Raw genomic sequence first — 19,497 nt, 5'->3', positions numbered from 1 at the left:
AGGGAATGATGCTGAAGCTGAAACTCCAGTACTTTGGCCACCTCATGCAAAGACCTGACTCATTGGAAAAGACTCTGATGCTGGGAGGGATTGGGGGCAGGAGGAGAAGGGGACAACAGAGAATGAGATGGCTGGATGGCATCACTGACTCGATGGATGTGAGTCTGAGTGAACTCTGGGAGTTGGTGATGGACAGGGAGGCCTGGCGTGCTGCGATTCATGGGGTCACAAAGAGTCGGACACAACTGAGCGACTGAACTGAACTGAACTGAACTGAAACTGAATCTAGTAACTATACTCCAAGATGTGTACCCTAAAGAAATGGGTGCATACATCCTGCAAAGGACAAGCACAAGATGCTTTATAGCATCATCAATAATAGCCAAAAAAAAAAAAATAATTCCAGTGTTCAAGGATAGGAGAATGGTTAGTGTTCATACAGTGGAATGATACAGTTCAAGAAAAAACAGTCAACCATTCTAAAAAGAAATAATACAAATGAACTTATTTACAAAACAGAAACAGACTCTCTAAGTTAGAGAATGAACTTATGGTTACTGGGGAAAGGGGAGGATGGGGGAAGGGATAGTTAGGGAATTTGGGGTGGACATGTACACACTGCTATATTGAAAACAGATAACCAACAACGGCTTACTGTATAGCACAGGGAACTCTGCTCAATGTTATGTGGCAGCATTGCCTGGATGGGAGGGGAATTTGGGGGAGAATGGATACATGTATATGTATGGCTGAGTTCCTCTGCTGTTCACTTGAAACTATCATAATATTGTCAATCGGCTATACCTCAATACAAAATAAAGGTTTTTTTCATGACAAAAAAAACCCAACTATTACATATACAAGTCTCAGCAGAAGGCCTGGTAGTAGGGGATGCTTAGTAATGATAGTGACAATGGTAGTTACTGAGCATTCACCATGTGCCAGGGGCTTTTGGGGGTTTACACAGGCTAATTCATTTCACCATCAGAACAACCCTACGAGGCAGCTTCTATTTCTATTACTATTTTACAGAAGAGAATAGTGAGGCATAGAGAGGTGAAGTAAAATTTGGCTGAACTAACCTGAAATACAGATCCTTTCTGACATTTATTTTTTCAGAAAAGTACCATATATAAAACAAAATTGGGGAAATAAAAAGCAATGGCCTGCCTTATATTTAGTATGGACATATGTTTTCTCCCCTGCATTTTAGTGTGCTTTTTTCTTTTTCCTAGGCCTTTCTGTCTGGTACCTCTTGGTCAATATTATTTTTCAAAGTCCAAAGCCCATGCAGATGATCCTCTTGTGATTAAAGGCTATCATTTGAAGTGCTCAGTCAGTGGCAACCTGAGGAGGCATTTTGCCTTTGATCTGCCTCACTGCCCAGCGACAGGGCTGCCTCTGGACCCACGGAGGGCAGGAAGTCAACGGAAACCTGAGGGTGAAGGTTTTTGTTACTTTTTTTCTTTTAGGCCCCACTATGCACCATGTGGGATATTCGTTTCCTGACCAGGGATCGATCTTCCCTGTAGTGGAAGCCCGGAGCTCTAACCACTGGAATACCAGGGAAGACCCCCTGAGAGTGAAGTCTTGGGACGGATCCAGGGAGCTCAGGGCTCTCAGGTTCCCTGTCAGGTCTGGCAGAGAACGAAGGCCATGATGGTCCAGGAGCAGAGTAGCAAAGGGGCACTGGAAAGGGCCGCTTCTCCCACCAGGCACTTTCAAGATTTCCACAGTTAATGTGGCGTCCATGCATTCCAATGGGCTCATAAAAATCTCATTCAGGCTATTGCAGGCTTCGTTGTGCCCCCGAATTTATCGGTTTGTTGTGGTGGTGCTGAGAAAATTGGAGTGAGGGAGAGTTATCTGAGTGATGAACTCTGAGGTTGTGTCTCAACTGTTCACATTAAACACTTCTGCACATTATTTTGGACTCCTCCAAGTCTTCCCCAGTGGCTTAGTTAGCAAAGAATCTGCCTGCAATGCAGGAGACCTGGGTTTGATCCCTGGGTAGAGAAGATCCCCTGGAGCAGGAAATGGTAACCCACTCCAGTATTCTTGCCTGGAAAATTCCGTGGACAGAGGAGCCTGACAGGCTACAGTCCACAGGAATCTCTAAGAGTTGGACATGACTGAGTGACTGACTTTCACTTTCACTTTTCAAGTCTTCTCCATTTGAAAAGGAAATAAATACAGACGATTAGGGAAAACTCACTGTTTCACGGCCACCCTCCTCCCATCGAGTTGGAAAAAGTTGCCATTGCTAAAATGACAAATTCATCTGTGGTGTGTGTGTATGTGTGAGAGAGAGAGAACACGCATGGAGGGTTGCAATCATATCCTAGGCAGAAGCTGGAAGTTTATTTATGATTTGCTCAAGGTTTATTCCCCACCCCCATCCCTGCACCCCCAAGGCAGGGTTCGGAGAGGGCAGAGATGGGACTATTAAATCCCCTCATCTGCAGCTCATCTCAGCTCTCTCAGCAGCTGGTGCCTCCCCTCTACAGAGCTGGTACTCAGGGAGGTTGTTATTTGAGGAGCCGACAGTTCTATGAGGTGATGGATAGTGTGAGACCTGCTTTCTTGGGGGCTATTCTGGACAATGGTTGACAATAACTCAAAAATTCAGTAGGTTCAATGCTTTCAACTGGATTTAACTAGCTGTCTTTCGTGGGATCCAAAATAATAAATTGTCCCTCCAAATTTTTAAAGAATTAATTTGAGAACAGAAGGCAGTGAGTTAGTCTTGGAATTCTCAGGACATTGAGTAAAAATTTCCTTTCTTTTTTTTTTTTAAATTTAAATTTATTTATTTTAATTGGAGGCTAATTACTTTACAATATTGTATTGGTTTTGCCATACATCAACATGAATCCACCACAGGCGTACACGTGTTCCTCATCCTGAACCCCCCTCCCATGGCTAACAGAAATTTCCTTTCTTAAAGAAAGTTTCTAGGGCTTTTTTAATTTAAAAATATCTTAACATAAGTACAACTATTTATTAATAGACTTAAAATTATGCGAGTAATGGAGGGTCACTGTAAAACTGATAAATTAGAGAAGTAAAAAGAGGAAATTACAACACTCAAAGAACCAAAATTTGACATATAAACTTCATTTCCCCAAATGTATATGTGTATGTTTCTATAATTCATTTTTATGGAATATGAACATGCTTAGTATTAGTGATTTGTAACCTGCTTTTTGTTAAAAAAATAATATCACTTGAACATCTTTTCAAGTTAGTAAATAAGCTTCTGCACTATTATTTAATATAGTTGCCTCATGTTCCATTGTGTGATGTACTAGAATTAATTTAATCAATCCTTTTTATGGACATGTTCTTGAAACTGATTATTTCTTGTTTTCCACCATCATAAATAAAACTGTGATGGGAATTCCCTGGCTCTCCAGTGGTTAGGACTTGGAGCTTTTGTTGGCGAAGGCCCGATTTCAAGACCTGGACAGGTAACTAAGATCCCGCAAGCCACGAGGCATGACCAAAAAAACAAAAGCAAAACAGACCTGAAGATTTTTAATTAACTTCCTTCCATTATTAAAACATGACCTCACTCATATTTAATAAATTATAAACAAAACTGTGAAGAACAATCCTGTACACAAATCTTTGTTTACATTCATGCATGTTCTCTTAGAAAAACTTGCTAGAATTGTCACTGATAGGGCAAAGGACATTTTTAAGTCTTTTGATGTGTATTACCAAATTGCCCCCAGAAAGGTGGTACGGTCCCAATCATTCACCACCAGTGTATGAGAGTGACTACTTCCAAGCACAGTGGGGGTTTGTTTAAACAACATTTTGAAAGCCTGTGATTAACTTCCTTTCTATTGCTTTTCACTTCATCCTATCATGTCCTTGGCATCTCTCTGTTCTTCGCCCACTGCTCTGGTACTCTCAGAAAGCTAAGAAAGAGAGTATACCCTAAGCAGAATCCATTAAAGGAACTGGTTTTGGCAAACTCTCAAGGAATTTCAGCTTCATGCTGGAACAAGACAACACAAAGAGCTACCCATTCATTCTGTGCAGGAGGATATTTACATTACGTTTTATAACAGTCATAAATGAAAATGGCATTAATCTGCCAAGTTGTTGTTTTTAAAAGAGAAAAAGGGAGGAGGTGGTTGACCTACCTCATAGAGAAAGCCCTATGTCTGCCAGAGCTTTGCTGTGAGTATGATTTTAAATAGCAGGGCAAAGGTGATGAAACCAGCTCAACATCTCTGTCTCCATGGCAACAGCATCCTTGCTCTGAGGCTCTGACACAGCGGCAGGGACCAAAATACACTCCTTGTGCACAATTACACTGCAAGTTAGGAGTTTCTTTTTATTCCTTGTAAATGCACGATTTAAAAATATGAGCAAGGACAGAGAAAGAGCAAATCATGCACAGCTAGAGGAAAGTCTTTAAAATGACTAAGCGAAGAAAATGAATATCCAAAGGGCTTGATAAAGTCTGCAGCCTACACTTACTATGTACAGAAGAGATTGAAAATCTTTCTCATATGAGAATAGAAAAACTATCTATGCATGCATATAAGTGCATGCATTAACTTTTTAAAATGTCCTTTCCTTAAATTTTTAATACAGGTCAATCTTGCTTTCAGCATATCCACTTAGCTCAGGTTATGATTAAATCAATTAAAGCAACCACTGAATTTACATAGCTGGAAGCTCCTCATATGCTAAACTGAACAAAACTTCAAAGAAACCGCATTAGCCCTGATTTATGGAGGGCATAAGTGGCTCCCTTTAAGGTCAGTAAAAATCTATTGGTCACTAATGCATCTTTGAATCCTGCCGAAGTCTACCTCACTGTTTATTTTTTCTAATTAATTAATTAGTTTTTTGCTGTGCTGGATCTCCATTGCTGTGCACCAGCTTTCTCTAGTTGCTCGGTGAGCAGGGGCTGCTCTCTGGCTGTGGTGTGCGGGCTTCTCACTGCAGTGGCTTCTCTTGCTGTCGAGCACAGGCTCTAGGGCACACAGGCTTCAGCAGCTGTGGTGCGCGGGCTTCAGTAGTTGCAGCTTGTGGACTCAGTAGTTGTAATGTACAGACTTAGTTGCCTCGAGGCATGTTGGATCTTAGTTCCTGGGCCAGGGATCAAACCTGTGCCCCTACATCGGGAGGCAGATTCTTAGCCACTGGACCACCAGGGAAGTCCCTCTATTTCATTTTAAAGAAACTCGAAATTTAAAAAGTACAGGATGGTGATTATAAACTGTTGGGTTCTTTCTGAGCTGGCACCTCTGCTGGCAAGTGAGTAATATTCAAGATACCTGGGATGATGACATAACTATTGAAGCTCCTTAATCTTTAGTTCTTAGAGAATGTACCTCAATAAATGTTGGGCAAATAAATGAATGGACAAGAACTACCAAGGGAATATGAAATAGACATGCAATAGGTTTCCTATATGTGTACTTCCATTGAACACGCCAAGACCATCTAAATTGGATGGATCTCAACCAGGGAGAGTTGTGCCTCTCAGGAGACATCTGGCCATGTCTGGAGACATTTTTGTCCCAACTAGGGAAGGTGTCCTACTAGTATCTAGTGGGTGGAGGCCAGGGACACTGCTTGACACCCTACAGTGCACAGGACAGCCCTTGACAACAAAGAATGATCCAGCACAAAATGTCAATAATGCTGAGGTGGAGAAACTCTAATCTAGTCTCATTGTCCATGTGGCAACTTTTGCTTCAGAGGGTTCTATGGGTAGATTAAACGGTTTTAAAATTCTATATTCAAAATTATTCCCGAATTGGCTATTAGTATTTTCCTCATTGTTTTTATTATCACATCATTTCTCCCTTGTTTTAACCACAATATGTTCTAATTTGTTTTTAGGTAAACACTCCCAAAAGTAAAATAAATAATTAAGAATAAAAGCACAAAATTCATTTTTTCAATGAGAACATCTGCAATGTGGCTGGCACAGAGGAATGTTCAATAAACATCAGCTATGGTTATTTTTCCACACATTTTTAGCATGGAAAAAACATATACACAAAATAACACATTGTGGGTTCACTGTTAACATAATAAATAATGAAAACCACATAAGTACACACTGATCAACCCTTTTGACACTCCTGTATGTCTCCTCCCTGACACTATTCTATCCCTCACCTCTGAAAACCATTAATCTACTCATGTTAATCATGTCCTTGATAGAGATACAGATATATAAGTTCTTTGGCTTTTCTTTTCCTTGAATCTTACATAAAAGGAATCATACTATACAAATATTTTTGTGCATTATTTATTTCACTCAGCATTTTGCTTTTTAATGTTTCTCCATATTCATGTGTAAAGGCATCATTTATCCATTTTCAATGCTGTGTATTATTCTACTGCATGATTATGTCACAAATTATTCATTTTACCAGTGTTGGACATTGCTTTTCAGTTTTTGCCTATCATAAATGAGGCTGCTATGTACATTGCTATACATCTCTCCTGGGGGACATGCACAAGGGTTTCTTTAGAGTAAAATTAGTAGGCTGAAGGTTTCTGCATGTGAACTTTACTAGGCAATGCCAAATTCTTTTCCAAAATTTTGTTGTACCAATTTACACACTTATCAACAGTATATACAGAATAGTATTGCTCTAAGATACAGAAATAGTCAACATTTGTTATGGTCACTTTTTAATTTTGCTTTTTGGTCGGCATGAAATGGTATCTCATGGTGGTATTAATAATTAATTGGTTAATTATTAAAGAAATGAGAAGCTTTTCAATTGCGTATGGGTCATTTGTGTTTCTCTTTTTATAAAATATTTGCTAAAGCCTTTCACATAGTTTTCTCTTGGGTTAATAGGTACTGTAATAGGCAGAATTCTAAGATGACTTCCAATGATCCCCAAATCCTGATACTCATGCTCTTCTGTAATCCTTCCCCTTGAGTGTGGACTGGACCTAGTGATGTGCTTCCAATAAATGGAATATGTCAAAAGTGATGAGGTGTCCCTTCCAAGATTAGGTTACAAAACACTGTGACTGTGTCTTGCTAGCACACTCTCTCTTGCTGGCAGCCTCTGCTGCCCTCTGGCTTGCTCCTCCAATGAGGCCAACTGCCATGTATGAGAGGCTCTGTAGATTGCCCCACGTGGCAAGGAACTGAGAGAGGCCTCCTGCCAACAGCTCATGAGGAACTGAGGCCCCAGTCCAACAACTCGCGAGGAACCGAGTCCTGCCAACAACCACATGAGTGTGAGCTTGGAAGAGGATCCTGCCCAGTCTGTCTTTGAGATGACTGCCACCTGTGAGAGGGCCTGAAGCAGAGGACCCTACTAACCCTCGTCCAGATTCCTGAGCTACAGAAACTGTGAGGTCATAAATGTGCATTGCTTTAAACTTATAAGTGTTGGGGTTATTTGTTACACAGCAATAGAAAACACACAAACACACATAAAGATGTGTGAGCTTGTATAAAAATGGATTTCATACATACATACATTCTGGATAAGAATTGTTAGTTTTATGTCTTGCAAATATCTTCATTAAAATTGTGGCTATTTTTTCACTTTATTAATTTTTTTACATAAAGAAGTTCTGAAGTTTAATGTAACCAAATGCATCAATCTTTTTCTTTAAAGTTTAAATTTTTGTGTCTTATTTAAGAAATCATTCCTTACTCCCAGGGTAGTCATATCAATATTTTCTCATTTTCTTCTAAAAGTTTTTAAGGTTTGCCTTTTACATTTAAGTTCTTAATCCATCTGGAATGGATGTAACGGTTCATTTCATATGGTGTAAATGACATAGGGATTCATTTTCATTCTTTCCCCTTAGGGATAGCCGATTTTCCCAAACCCATGTATCAAATAGTTCATTTTTTCTTCCCAACTTGCAGTTATAACTGTCATATATCAGGTTTTCATATATGTATGCGTCTCTGTCTGGGGTTTCTTTTCTGTTTCATTGTCTAGCCCTTGTCAAGAGTACAGTGACTTTACTATAGTTACATAACAAGTCATGATATCTGGGGAGTCAAATTTCTCCACCTGCTTTCTCTTCTTTATAGAAGCATCTGGGCTATCCTTGGGTATTATTATTCATGTATGCTTTAGAAACAGTATGCCAAGATCAAGCTTGCTGGAATTCCACTGAATTTGTAGATCAATTTGGGGACAGTAGAATCCTCCTACCTATGAACATAATTATGTTCATAAATGACTTATTTAGATTTTCTTTAACACCTTTCAATAAAATTTTACCATTTATTTCATGGAATTCTTAAATATTTTTATTAGATTTATTCTTAGATACATTATATACTTCTGTTATCAGTATAATTGGTATAGTTTTGAAAATTATTTTCCTGATATGTAAAACTCTTAATGTATAAAAATCAACTTGACTTTTGTATACTGATGGAAGCTCCAAAATCATAATTACATTCAAGAAAAAAATTGATAATTTCCCCCTAACTTTACAGGAAAGCATTTGAGGCATTAAAGGAAATAAAAACTGTAATTAAATTATAATCACTTTCTAATATAATTTATATATTTCTATACTAGAGTGAATTTAAACATTTTTAATTCATTGATATGAAAAATTAACCTGTATAGTTAAACTGGATATTCTTTTATTTCTTCATATTTGGCTAATGTTTGAACTTTCTGGTTGTTGAGTTTCCAGCCCCGACTGCTCACCAGCACTGTTTGCTCCTTACTCTTTCTCCTGTACACATATGATTTCTTTACATCTATCCCCTATCCTCTCTTGAGGAATTTCCGACTCCTCATAATAGTTAAGGGAAGCTAAGGTACTATAACAAAGAGAACCCAGGCAGCTCTGCTCCCTAGAGTCATTTAGGGACTCAGGTTCCTTCCATTTTGTAGTTTGCCAAACCCCTAGGGGAAAGGATCCTTAACTTGGGGGCCCATGGATCAAATTCTGGAGGTTCATGAACTTGCATGGGGGAAAATTATCATTATTTTAACTAATCTTGTATGAGTTTCCCACTGCTGCTGTAACAAATTACTACAAACTTGGTGACTTTAAACAACACAATGTATTCTCTTAAAGTTCTAGAGATCAGGAGGACACTTGTGATTTTGTTTAGGGCTCACCTGAATAATCCAGGATGATTTCCCATCTCGGTATTCTAACCTAAACACATTTTCTGTAAAGTCTCTCTTACCATGTAAGGCAAAAGTCACACGTTCTGAGGATTAGGACATGGATACCTTTGGGGGCCAGAATTGGGTCTACCACAAATCCCTGATTGAAACTCAGCATTTCCTTATATTATGAATATAGACAACAACTCATAGTAGTATTAGCAGTACCCGGGACTTTGTTGGGCTTCCCAGGAGGCACTAGTGGTAAAGAACCCGTCTGTCAATGCAAGAGACACAAGACACGAGTTTGATCCCTGGGTTGGGAAGATCCCTTGGAGGAGGGAATGGCAACCCACTCCAGTATTCTTACCTGGAGAATTCCATGGACAGAGGAGGCTGGTGAGCTATAGTCCATGGGGTCACAAAGAGTCAGACACAGCTGAGTACACACACACACATGGGACTTTGTCACCAATAGAAATCACAGATACTCTCCATCTCATATTATAATTATTGCAGATAGTTGGATTTATGGAAGTCATTAGACCCACTATCAGATCTTGTTAGCTAATGCATTACTATAAATGTACATACAGTACAATTTCACAGACTTGATAAATACAAATGGCTTTCTTTTTAATCCTATGTTTTTCACCCTACGCATTTAAAAACTTATCATAAAACCTTCCTTAAAGCATTGTCACCACCTGCATGGTTAAAGCTTGTCTGGTTCTAGCCTGAAAGTAGCAAGAAGCATGGAAGAGGCATATTCAATGTCTTTAGATCTAGGCACTGAAGCCATGCTTAGTCGCTCAGTCCTGTCTGACTCTTTGCGACCCCATGGACTGTAGTCTGCCAGACTCCTCTGTCCATGGGGATTCTCCAGGAAAGAATACTAGAGTGGGTTGCCATGTGACAGGTTACCCACTCCAGTATTCATGGGCTTCCCTGGTGCCTTTGATGGTAAAGAATCCGCCTGCAATGCGGGAGACCTGGAATCCATCCCTGTTTGGGAAAATCCCCTGGAGTAGGCACTGAAGGGACACACATTATTTCTATTCACATTCCAGTTTCAAGAACATTAGCCTGCATCAGAATCCCCCAGAGGACTTGTTAAAACACACACTGTGGGCCCTAATCTCAGAGTTTCTTGGGTGGGGCCCAAGAACTTGCATTTCTAACCAACTCTCAGATGATGCTGATGCTTTGAGAACCGCTGGTATAGAGCATAGTAAGATGGCCATAAATAGCTGCAAGGAATGCTGGGAAATGTGTAGCCAGGCAGTCATGTTTAAATATAGTGTTAGCCATACAGAAGGGCTAAAATAGAAGAACATGGGAAGGGTACTCAACATGTCTGGCAACAACTCTATTACTATGGTTGATGGGGCAGATGGATTTTAATGACCAGCTGTTAGCCTTCACCTACTAGAGTCTATCTACTGCCCTGACCCGAGTCTCCTATGAGGTATGCAGAAATCCAGGGAGTCCCCCACAGACACAGATGTGCAGGGTAAGTTTGTATAAGTAATGGGGAAGGTGTCTTTGTCCCATTCTGTTAAACTTTTATGGGTGGGAGTATCCAGGAACAGCTCCAATGAGGCCTATTGGAGTGCATATTTATTCTCTGAGCTGTAGTCCCAGGAATAGTGTAGAAACACAGCTTTTGACTCATGACTCAACACTGATGGGTACCATGCTTGTATAGCTCAGGAGGGAAATCAGAATCCCCCACTGCTGTCATGAATATAGGAAACCCCACTAATGAGCTAGTGCAACAAAATAGTAAAGATGAATGGTTGCAGGCCACCAATGAGACAGTATAACATAACCAAGTTAGTAGATGTCATAGTGGGAAGGAATCTACCATCCCTGAGGAAAGCTTTGATCTGAAGTTATTCTTTACACTGAGTACAGCTGGACCTTGGTATTTTGATTTATGGTTGGTTGAATCCATGGGTGGAAAACCTGTGCATAGAGCAGACAGACTATACTGAGTCATTTTATATAAAGGATTTGAGCAGCTGCAGATTTTGGTACAACCCTGCAAGAGTCCTGGGACCAATCCCCCATGAAGACTGTATCAGATGATGGAACCTTTTGAGAGGTTGCATAATCAAGTCAGAGTTTCTCTTAAATAGTCTATACACTGCTCTAGCAACACTTTGATTCAGCCAGATGATCTGTCTTGAGTCTCTGTACTGAATGGCTTGGTACAGTTAACAGATTTCCAGGAATATTGACCTGGCAAGGATTACTCTGGGAGTTTGGGAAAGTTAAAAATCTTCTTAGCCTTAAATACTGCCATCTGCCCAATGGAGACTATATCATCTGTCCTTAGCAAGAGGCATTTTGGCATATCAGAAATCATGGGCTCTGTGGTCAGACTATCTGTGTGCAAACTGTAGAAATTGGGGGAAATGGCTGAATGTCCTTGAAAGGGAGCCTCAGTTTCTTCATCTCTAAGGTGGGGCTAATTATACTATCCTTACAGCATGTGATGGCAGGCATGGTCAGTCACTTTAGTCGTGTCCAACTCTTCGCTACCCCATGGACTGTAGCCCGCCAGGCTCCTCCATCCATGGGATTCTCCAGGCAAGAATATTGCAGTGGGTTGCCATTTCCTGCTCCAGGGGATCTTCCTGACCCAGGGATCGAACCCAGGTCTCCTGTGTCTCCTGCACTGCAGGTGGATTCTTTACCACTGAGCCACTGGGGAAGCCCACAGCATATGGATGGAGGCTTAAAATCGCATTGGTAAAAACGTCTAGCCCAGTGCCTGATCCATTGTAAACAGCCAGTTATCACTGGTGACTTGCCTCTTGCTCCTGTGCATGTTTTTCTTGGGGAGAGTTTGGGTATACCATTGCTGTAACTCAAAGAGTAATAAGAATTTATTGAAATCTGCAGCATAATAATAGATGTATTTAGGGCAGTAAGGGATTAGCTATGACAATAATAGCCTGTATGTAGGAATTAAACTCCAGAACATGGAGACAAAAGAGAACTTGAATTAAGTTTTAAAAAGACGTGCTTACTAAGGAAGAAAGACACATTTTTTCCACCCCCCAGTGCAAGCTATTTTCCTAAAGACTCAAACAAGGCGGGTAAAGCTGAGGTTCTCTGACATAGAGGCTGAGCACTTCCTGATCCTTTTCTTAAACCAAATCTAATAGCTGGGCTTTGCCCAAGAAACTTCATGAACTGTAATTGTAATTTCAAGAATCACTATACCAAGAGCCCTTGAAACCACTAATGGAGAGAAATTTGGGTCTTTTTGTACATCCTGCTATTTCCTTTCATATCATCAAAGATCCTTATAAGAATAACAAACAGTTGTTTGGATTTTGGTTGCAATGGCCCGGACCAAAGGCTAGAATGCACTCCTCTACATGCAGTCTGGCTAGAAATAGTCATACAAGAAAGGAATTTTTCCCCAACAAGCTCTTTAAGCCTCCCATGCTGGACCTGATTAATTCAGGAGAGCAGCGTCCAGGAAAATGCCTTTCATTCCAGTTAAGTTCTTTCTGGCTCTGTCTCTTTTCCTTCCTCAATTCAAGGAGTCTGAAGACGCACTTTCTAAAGCTTCCTAGTCTCTCTCTTACAGGAGAGGAATGTTCAGTCCCACAAAAGGAATACAGAAATGATTCCTTCTAGATGGCTTTCGACTCAAGGGATTTCTGTCTTTCAGTGTCTTCAGAAGGGGAAGACAATTCCAATTTTTGTGGCATTGGAAAAAATTGGGGCAGATATCCATTAGTGGTAGAAAATTAGAATAATGATGATGATGATGACAACAATCACCACAAAGCATGCCTAGGGCAACATCATTTTCAGTCTGTAAATTTCTTCTAGACAATTCCCACCCCACTCCCCCCCAGCTTATGTGCCCAGTTTGAGGAATAATATGTCCTTGGTGCTGAGCAAAGCAGGTTGATTTCATCTAGTCTGCTCTCTGTGTTCCTCTTGTGGGAGGGCAAGATTGTAAAATGATGGTGGGGATAGTAAATTTTTGTTATTTATTGGCAGGACTTTCTATGCCCTTTGCTAAAAGCTCTCATTGGGAGAAGCCGGCAGCAAGGAGGAAAGTATTTCTTTAGCATAGTTGTCATTTTTCAGTGAACGGAATGTAGTTAAAAAGGTCATAAATGCTGCCTCTATCTATTCATAGAGTAGTATCATTACAAGTGCCAATATTTCATATTGAAGTTAAAATCAATTAATTCTTTCAAATTTCCTGTTTTCAAGTAAGTGACTTAACGCTTTCAGCGTTATATTAATTGTAGTCTCTGCAACCTTTAGGGACATATTTAAACACGAGCACCCTGAGGATCACGAGTGGCAGCACGTGCTTCCCAAATTACTGAAAGCTGGTTTCATATCTGGTTGTAAAAATACAAATCGGCCTCTTTTACTCTGTGTTGGCTCAAAGAGCAGCTGCTTATGATATAAAAAATATGACGACTGGCTGGTTTACGGCATCCACTATAAATACAAGGATATTTTATTCATCTGAAGAAAACCATGAATTGGATCAAGACAAGTTAGAAGAAAAAGCAGGAGTTTAGATTTTAGTGAGTATCACAAAACACATCCCAGGTGGAAGACTTGAGCCCCAGGTTGCTTTTCTAGCAGAAGCCCCTCTCTCTCACACCAAAACTGCCCCCAACATGTGGGATTCCCCAGAGCCACCACCATCCCTAAAGGCTCATCTTCTCCAATAGATGCTGAGGCTAGTAGGCAAAGGAGGAGCTATTACTCTTGTCTACAGAAGAACTGGAATCATGGACAAATACAATCAGATTAGTGAAAGGCACCTGAGGGATTATCTAGTACGGATGCCCTTCATGTTGGGAAGCATCATGTCAAAATTCCCCAAAAGTGAACTGCCAATATTAGTATCCAAAAAGCCCCTGTATTGTAAGTCGAGCCATTTCTTTTCAGGACATCAGACTATTTGTATATGAGGCTAAAGTTTGATTCCCTATAACTTTACTGCATTGGCTTTAGTTCTGATTTTTCCAGCCCCACATATTTAATGATTTATTTATATACTGCCTCATTCCATAGAGGATTAGAGGCTACTTACAACTAATAATATGCACAGGGTATCCAAAGAGAAAAATGAAAAGTTGAGACAATCCTGTAAAGAGAACATGAGGGTTAGAAATTCATACACCAGGAGCCACATTCAAACCAGATATATCTTTTACCATGTCTTTTAGAGTTGTTGGAGGTGGCCGCCAACGTGCTTCCATATTTCCTAACAACCTGAGGGAAGAGACATGGAAGAAAGACTCCATGAGAGCAGAAATATGTGTCTGTTTTGTTCCCTGCTGAGTCCTCAAACAGAGAACAGAATGTAACATAGTGGATGAGGTCCTGGACAATTTTCCTACAATGGGTCAATGAACAAATTTCTTCCACTGTTTTTCATAATCACACTCAATATAGGCAGAAAGTACAAAGGCTGAAGTGCTGTTCAGTAAAAAGGAATTCTACAAGAGGACAAAAAGTGAAATAAATAAGTAAGTCAAAAAAGCTTTAACTCCAAGTTTTTCAGAAGCACATGTGTATACTCCTAGAAGCTTATGTCTCCATCAGAGACAGAAATTAAATACAGATTAAATACCCTAGGTGCTAAATTTACTATAATTTGGAGTTGGGGGAAAGAAAGCAAGAAAAGAGACTGGTCCATCATTGAAACCCTTGCTACTCAAAGTATGCACAGACCAGCAGCTTTGGCACCACCTGGGGGCTTGTTAGAAATTCAGAATCTCAGTCTTTCTTCCATAACTACTCAATTGGAACCCACATGTTAATGATTTCCCCAGGTGATTTGTACACAGAAAAGTTTGAGAAGTCCCTCTTCAATCCATTATTTTTTTATATTCAGAGACATATGGATCATTTGTGGAGCAAAATATAAAATTTGCATAACTTTTAAAAGATAATATGAGAAACCCACTAATATCTGGCAGTTGGGGCCACACCTCTGGATGGGTCAGGAGGTTGTAGAGTGCAGGCTGTTCTGTCCTTAAAGATAGAAGTGTTGGAGAAGATTGCTCTGATTTGCTGAAAAAGATCTAAACTCTAAATATTTAAAGACTGCTCTAAAGTCTTCACCCTCTCCTCACTTTGGTTTTTTTTTTTTAATTGAATGTACAACCTTGTCTGCCTTTAATCACTCTTCAAATCATGGCATTATTGAGAGTGACATCCTAGCAGACACACTGTCTGGAAAACAAAAAGGTTTTATAGTGTTTGCTGATTGTTCACTGTTGTTCAGTCATGGGCTGCAGCACATCAGGCTTCCCTGTCCTTCACCATCTCCCGGAGCTTGCTCAAACTCATGACCAATGAGTCAGTGATGCCATCCAACCACCTCATCCTCTGTCGCCCCCTTCTCCTTCTGCCCTCAATCTTTCTCAGCATCAGGGTCTTTTCCAAGATGTCAGTTCTTCACATCAGGTGGCCAAAGTATTGGAGCTTCAGCATCAGTCATTTCAATGAATATTCAGGGTTGATTTCCTTTTGTGGTTGTTCAGTAACACAGTAGTGTCCCACTCTTTATGACACCATGGACTGCAGCACGCCAGGATTCCCTGTCCTTCACCATCTCCCAAAGCTTGCTCAAACTCATGTCCATTCAATGTTTCCCAGCATCTGGGTATTTTCCAATGAGTCGACTACTGTCTGTGCCACCAGGGAAGACTGATTTCCTTTAAAATTGACTGACTTGATCTCCTTGCTGTCCAAGGGATCTTCAAGAGTCTTCTCCAGCACCACAATTGGAAAGCATCAATTTTTCAGCGCTCAGCCTTCTTGATGGTCCAACTGTCACATTCATACCTGACTACTGGAAAAACCATAGCTTTGACTACACAGACTTTTGTTGGCAAAATGATGTTTCTGCTTTTTAATAGGCTGTCTAGGTTTGTCAGAGCTTTTCTTCCAAGGAGCAAGTGTCTTTTAATTTTGTAACTGCAGTCACCATCCACAGTGATTTTGGAGACCAAGATACAATCTGTGACTGTTTCCACTTTTTCCCCATCTATTTGCCATGAAGTGATGGGACTGGATGCTATGATCTTAGTTTTTTTAATGTTGAGTTTCAAGTCAGTTTTTTCACTCTCCCATTTTGCCCTCATCAAGAAGTTCTTTAGCTCCTCTTCGTTTTTCTGCCATTAGAGTGGTATCATCTGCATATCTGAGGTTGTTATTTATCTTGGCAATTTTGATTCTAGCTTGAGTTTCATTCAGTCCAGCATATGCATGATGTACTCTGCATATAAGTTAAATAAGCAAGGTGACAATATACAGCCTTGATGTACTCCTTTTCCTATTTGGAACCAGTTGGTTGTTCCACAGTCGGTTCTAACTGTTGCTTCTTTTTTTAATATAAATTTATTTATTTTAATTGGAGGTTAATTATTTTACAATATTGTATTGGTTTTGCCATACATCAATGTTGCTTCTTGATCCACATACAGGTTTCTAAGGAGACAGGTAAGGTGGTCTGGTATTCCCATCTCTTTAAGAATTTTCCACAGTTTGCTATGATCCACACAGTCAAAGGCTTTAGCATAGTCAATAAAGCAGGTGTTGGTTTTTTTTTTTAATTCTCTTGCTTTTTCTATGATCCAGCGGATGTTGGCAATTTGATCTCTGGTTCCTCTGCCATTTCTAAAACTGGCTTGTACATATAGAAGTTCTTAGTTAATGTTCTGCTGAAGCCTAGCTTGGAGGCTTTTGAGCATGACCTTACTTGAGCATGTGAAACGAGTGCAATTATATGGTGGTTTGAACATTCTCTGGCATTACCTTTCTTCGGGATTGGAATGGAAACTGACCTTTCCCAGTCCTGTGGCCACTGCTCAGTTTTCCAAATTTTTTGTCACATTGAGTGCAACACTTTAACCACATCATCTTTTAGGATTTAAAATAGCTCAGCTGGAATTCCATCACCCCCACTAGCTTTGTTCATAGTAATGCTTCCTAAGGCCCACTTGACTTCACACACCTGGATGTTTGGCTCTAGGTGAGTGGCCACACCATTGTGGTTATCTGTGTCATTATGACCATTTTTGTACAGTTCTTCTGTGTACTCTTGCCACCTCTTCTGCTTCTGTTAGGTCCATACCATTTCTGTCCTTTATTGTACCCATTTTGCATGAAATGTTCCCTTAGTATCTCTAATTTTCTTAAAGAGATCTCGTCTTTCCCATTCTATTGTTTTTCTCTATTTCTTTGCACTGTTCTCTTACAAAAGTTTTTTTTTTTTTTTTTAACCTCTCCTTGCTATTCTCTGGAACTCTGTATTCAGCTGGGTATAAGTTTCCCTTTTTTCCTTTGCCTTTTGCTTCTCTTCATTTCTCAGCTATTTGTAAGGCTTCCTCAGACAACCACTTTCCCTGAACAGTATGAAAAGATGAAAAGATATGACACCAGAAGATGAGCCCGCCATGTCAGTAGGTATCCAATATGCTACTGGGGAAGAGTGGAGATATAGCTCCAGAAAGAATGAAAAGGTGGGCCAAAGTGGAAACAATGCTCAGTTGTGCCTGTGTCTGGTGGTGAAAGTAGAGTCTGATGCTGTAAAGCACAATACTGCATAGGAACCTGGAATGTCAGGTCCACAAATCAAGTTAAATCGGACATGGTCAAGCAGAAGACGGCAAGAGTGCACATCAACATTTTAGGAGTCAATCAACTAAAATGGATAGGAGTGGGAAAATTTAATTCAGATGACCATTATATATATTACTATGGGCATGAATCACTTAGAAGAAATGGAGAAGCCCTCACAGTCAACAGAAGAGTCTGAAATGCAGTACTTTGGTGCAATCTCAAAAACAACAGAAAGATCTCAGTTCATTTCCAAGGCAAACCATTCAACATCACAGTAATCTAAGTCTATGCCCCAACCACTAATGACTAAGAAGCTGAAGTCAAATGGTTCTATGAAGACTTACAAGACTTTCAAGAACTAACAAGAAAAAAATATGTCCTTTTCATCATTGGGGATTGGAATGCAAAAGTAGGAAGTCAAGAGATCCCAGGAGTAAAGTTTGGCCTTGAAGTGCAAAATGAAGCAAGACAAAGGCTAACAGAGTTTTGCCAAGAGAACACACTGGTCATAGCAAACACTCGTTTCCTCCAACACTTCATTTTGTACTCAAAGGCCAAACTTGTGTGACTCTACACATGGACATCACCAGACAGTCAATACCAAAATCAGATTGATTATATTCTTTGTAGTTGAAGATGGAGAAGCTCTATACAGTCAGTAAAAACAAGACCTAGTCCTGACTGAGGCTCAGATCATAAGCTCCTTATTGTAAAATTCAGGCTTAAATTGAAGAAAGTAGGGAAAACCACTAGGTTATTCAGGTATGACCTAAATCAAATGCTCTATGATTATATACTGGAGGTGACAAATAGATTCAGGGGACTAGATCTGATAGACAGAGTGCCTGAAAAACTATGGATGGAGGTTTGTAACATTTGCTGATTACCATGGTGTAAATAAATAACCCCACCATAGCCTGTTTCAGGATACCAAGGGGTTAACAACCAGTTCACTAAATTCCTGAATACTTAGCAATTTCTAACAAGTGAGTACCAACTGGTTCCAGTGTACCATTAGTTCCAGACCCTTTTCCACCCTGGCTACCTGTCCCAGATCCACTGTAGTTTGTCAGCCTGCCATGATTTGAATACAAAAACCCAGACAGAATTTGGCAGGTACCAAGTGCAATGGAGTTAGCCTTCCCATTATACTATAATTAATGTAATCCAAGATCACATTCGATCCTTGGCAGCCATGCACACTTTGGCTCACATGAGTTTATAATAAAATTCCCTGATAGCTCAGTTGGTAAAGAATCTGCCTGCAATGCAGGAGACCCGGGTTCAATTCCTGGATCAGAAAGATCCGCTGGAGAAGGGATAGGCTACCCACTCCAGTATTCTTGGGCTGCCCTTGTGGCTCAGCTGGTAAAGAATCTGCCTGCAATGCAGGAGACCTGGGCTTGATCCCTGGTTTGGGAAGATCCCCTGGAGAAGGGAAAGGCTACCCACTTCAGTATTCTGGCCTAGAGAATTCCATGGACTGTATAGTCCATGGGGTCACAAAGAGTCAGACACGACTGAGTAACTTTCACTTTAAAGACTCCCCCTTTATCACCACCATACTAATACTGGTCCATGTTTTTTTCATACTGTTTTTGTATAGTTTGATTTTAAACAAAATATATACATCTACATGCATCCTTATTATATGTAATCTGTTCATTTGAACTCTTCATTCTACCTTGTGGATAACCCTCTGACTTATGAACATATCATTGGCTATGGAATCTTTTCATCTCTGCTCTGCATTTTCTACACATTCACT

The sequence above is a fragment of the Oryx dammah genome, unplaced genomic scaffold, assembly GCF_014754425.2.
Source record: "Oryx dammah isolate SB20612 unplaced genomic scaffold, SCBI_Odam_1.1 HiC_scaffold_23, whole genome shotgun sequence".
Lineage (NCBI taxonomy): Eukaryota > Metazoa > Chordata > Mammalia > Artiodactyla > Bovidae > Oryx > Oryx dammah.
Note: the sequence above shows the minus strand (reverse complement) of the source record.